Source organism: Schistocerca piceifrons, chromosome 5 (genome assembly GCF_021461385.2).
Source record: "Schistocerca piceifrons isolate TAMUIC-IGC-003096 chromosome 5, iqSchPice1.1, whole genome shotgun sequence".
NCBI lineage: Eukaryota > Metazoa > Arthropoda > Insecta > Orthoptera > Acrididae > Schistocerca > Schistocerca piceifrons.
Genome location: NC_060142.1, coordinates 575079812 through 575084258, shown reverse-complemented (window position 1 = coordinate 575084258; position 4447 = coordinate 575079812).

Here is a 4447-nt window from a genome sequence, read left to right as displayed (position 1 = left end):
TATGTAACGTATTCAAGTGCTTATAGCTGTGCATAAAAGATAGCTGGATTTGTGATTTGGTTTCCTGGTATTCTTCAACGGCCCTTTTTCTTTTTTTAAAAAACAGGTCATCTAATGATGTCTTGGTAAAAAGTCGAAACTGGTACGGCTACTAGTTGTGTGACTCGAGACTGAGATATACAACGAAAGACGGTCACTGCACTGGGCTCTGCGTTAGTTACAATTGTTGCAGAGCATTTGAGGCTCTTGGTCTAAAACGTCTCCACTCGGCATCACTGCCGAAAACGTATTGATGTGCACTGGTTGTAACAGTCTGACATACAAAAAAACAGTGCGACTTTTTTATTTTTTCCATACTGTCATAAATAAATGTACACATTCAAGCGCAAGTTAAAAAAGAAAATAGACGCATCAGTAAGAGTAAAAAGAGAACGACTGTTTATGTAAGTAAATAAAACTTACATAAACGCATGGCTATATAAAAATCTATCTGTCAGTTGTTAAAGCAGTGAAAGTTTGTTGAGGGAAGATGCTCTATCCTGTTGACGACTCTCGCTTGTTCTGTCTTGCAATACAATACGTGTAACTGGCAAAACATACACCTTATATTTTTCTGAACAATAGTTGGGCATAATTTTCAAAAGTGACTACCATTAACGTAGTCACCTAGAGAGTACTCACAATGTTTTTATGTTGTGTACTTCCCGTTCCACCAAAAGATGCCTCAGGAAGGATAATGTACATTGTTCTAAACCCAACAGACGGATCGCCCCTTGCTACGTGGACATTTTATTTCATCTTGACTTACAAAGTCCAAAGTAGTGTTGATACTACTGTCGGAGATGGAAAGCTAGTTAATACCTTTCATTGTCCACCCGATCTACCGAACGACTGTACGTTCTGCAACACCCACGGCCTGTTACCAGGGTTGCCCAGAAAGTAATGCACTGCATTTTTTTTCTTCAACAATTCTTTATTGAACATAATGAGAATTACACATACGATAGAATGGTGTTTTATCTACAAACCCTATTTTCCCACGTAATCTCCATCCCGTTCTATGTCCTTCCTCCAGCGCGAAACAAGGGCGTGCATGCCCCGTCAGTACCAATCGTTGTCCTGGTGGCGGAGCCAGTGCTTCACTGTGTGAATCACCTCCTCATCGTCCTCAAAATGTCTTGCACGAATGGGATCCTTTAATGACCCAAACAAGTGGTAGTCCTAAGGGCTAGGTCAGGTGTGTCAGGTGTGACAGCCGTGGATGCAAATCATGGAGCTCTTCTGATGACCTCACCCTCCGTGCCCAGCGACTAACTGTACTTCTGTCGGCAGCTGATGCTCCATAGACTTTGCACAAGCGTTTGTGAATATTCCCCACAGTTTCTTTCCCTACAATGAGAAATTCGATGACGGCACATTGCTTGTAACATACATCACCTACAGACCCCATTTTGAAACTGTCATGCAGCTACGCTATCTGTCGGAAGTGACGGAAATTTGGCGCGCTCACTCAGAAAACGTCAAGTAATACATACGTAACGTTTTGCGTTCGTAGCATTGTTTTCGGCTGAAAAAATAAATGCGGCGCTTTACTTTCTGGGCAACCCTTGTACAGTCGGCGATCAGCGGGAATACTTAATTTGTTTTTCAGAAGTTAAATCAGCATTACACAGGTCACATACTAAATAGATATAAGATTTACATCCTGCTATCGCTTTTTTGGTGCGTCGTTTGAATGGAAAACTGTTACCTATGCACTGCATATCACTGAGCAGATTTGTCTCCAACACTTCTATATGAAATTTGCTGCAAATGTTTACATTAAACGTTGGCGTTGCGGTCTGGTACGCACACTTAGCGAATGTTCCGTCCACTCACACTGCGGCTTCTGCAGTGTCCTCTTACCAGAAGACACCGCACGGCCGGCAGTCTGTTGGTGAAACACGTTGACAGCAAAATGGATCGCTACGCTACTGGCGATGAATAACTGGGTGATTATCAGAGATAGCGCAATAATTTTTAATTAATTGATATTATGAAATGCGCACCGCACTTTATCGCAAGCATTATGAATTAACGATACACAACTGAAAAAGAATAAAACACACTCTAACGCTACGTATATTTTTCTCCACACGTTATCACCATTAGAATGATTAGTGATTAAATTTGATAAAAAAGCAGCCACGAGCCGCTGTTATGCATGTCTTTCACAGCACGCCGCCGCTGACTGACTGACAACAACCCTTCGTGTCATGCTAGTCGGGAGACTCTGTTCTCAAAATTGGCCAATCAGAGGCCAGAAAAGACGGATTTAGCTTATGAGGGCACACTCTGGGGAGCCGACGGTAGATGAGAAACGACTTGTCCGTCGTTTAACTTTGTCGACCTCGTAACCAAAGTGTAATCAAGACGCAGTGTGTGTCGTCGGGTTGAGTCTGCCCTATAGTGACCAACATTGCAGCAGATCTCATCATAGGGCCAACGAGTCAAAAACATTAGATTCATTTTCTGGGAAGTATTGACAATATGACACATCGTATCTTCAACAGCCCCTTGATATCAAATGCCAATTATCTTAGTGATATGAATCCATGCGGCTCCCTCATCTCTTTAAGATACAATATATTCACAAAAGTTATCACTTTCCGCATAGAGAAATATGTTAGGTTCCAATTGATCCAAGGATCAATTCGCACTTAGAAGTAGATATAGTGGAACCATTAAAGTCTTGAAGGACATTATCGAATGGAGTAATGTTTACGAATTCCATTGTCTTTGGGAGTCATAGATTTTGAGAAAAATTCATCGTTGCCGTGACACGTAATTCTGCCGTGGCGTTATTCCCCAAACAGAGCTAATTACGGCGCACCCTAGTAACGGGGCCACTTGAAACAAAAATGCTTTGGCGACCTCGTATAAAAAGAAAATGTTGCAAAGGGTTAGTAGGGAGTCTTACGACTTTCCAGTCACCTTAGAGATTCAACTGTTCTCTTACAAGGAACCCCTGAGTGCGAAGTCGCATGTTCAGTCTTTAGTAATCCTCAAATGAAAGTGTTGCGTAAACAACTGTGATAGGAAAAATATTTGCTACTAATGACTCATCATGTGCATCAGGAGAGCGACAGAAAATTAGTGTCCGGAAGGTGCAGAGATCAAAATTGTATCTGAAGTATTTATTACACTTCACAAAATGAACATAGTCGACATTCAAGAAATGTTCAAAAACAACCATTAAATTGCACCGTGAACACCGAATGAAAAATGGCTAGAAATAGTGATCACAAAGGTTCGCGCCATCAAGATCGAAGGCGAACTGAACTCCTTGGAGTTACAAACCCTGCAGGACTTTCAACTAGGTATCCACTCTTAAAAAGAGCATATAGTCATATTGATGTAACGGGATGATGAGAACTGATGGAATCTGATAGGATGCAAGCGAATGTGGAACAGTCTGTCGTGGAGCTTATCTTGAAACTGGCTGTCCTTTAAGACGTAGCAGCAGGTAGAGTGATAACATATTTTATAGGCCCGAAAAGAAAAGTATCCAGAAGCTGAATTTGACCAGGGGTCCCAGGTGGTACGAACTGCATTATCAAACACTTTTCAGGAGGGATAGTTTGCTCTTAAGGAGTATGATTTTTATACACAGACCATTAATCAAGTAAAAGCAAGTTATTTTGACCAGCTGTTGGCCAAAAGCAGTGCTCGTACCATTGTTGTAGTTGTATTACCCTCATTTTCCCACTCCTGCTTGCTGTGACGTAAGTATTCCCTCCTGTCCTTGCAAGGTCTCGCGCACCAGAAAGAATCGTAGGGTGCAGAGCACCTCCAACTTTTTGTAGCACAATAAATAACTTTCCAGACAATTACCATACATATCAACAGTAGGCATACTTGTATACGAATGATTTAAGTCATTGGTGTTAGTTGATCTCGATTCAACTTTCTTGGTACCTGTAATTTCCAGAGTTCATTTCATATACATTTTCTCTTCCAATCCAGATTGGTCGGAGTAGAAAATAAATTCCTGACTGAAAGAAAGAATAAGTTTATTCACCTCATCTACAAATTTTCGGGGCAGTAGAGGACTTTGCTTGAAATTTTGTTATCTTAAGTTTTCCAGTTCTGTTGCACTGTTTGCAGTTATGCACGCAAGCACTGCCTCGCTTGAATTAGCGCCAATGTACGTTGCGCGCAATTTGATGTGCATAACTTACTAGTTCACTATCACGCACGTCCTTTAAAGCGTATCGAGCGCCCTTGAAACGCGCAGACACCAGTTTTTGTAGCAACTGCACCTTCTCCTCCTTTGATTATCCATAGTTTTCCTTATACACTACACTGTCATATTGCTGTGGACTTATTCGATATCTGTTCATAATTTTTTTTACTGTCTTTCGGATGATCTTCCATGCAAGTTATTATGTTTTTTATTTATCATTTA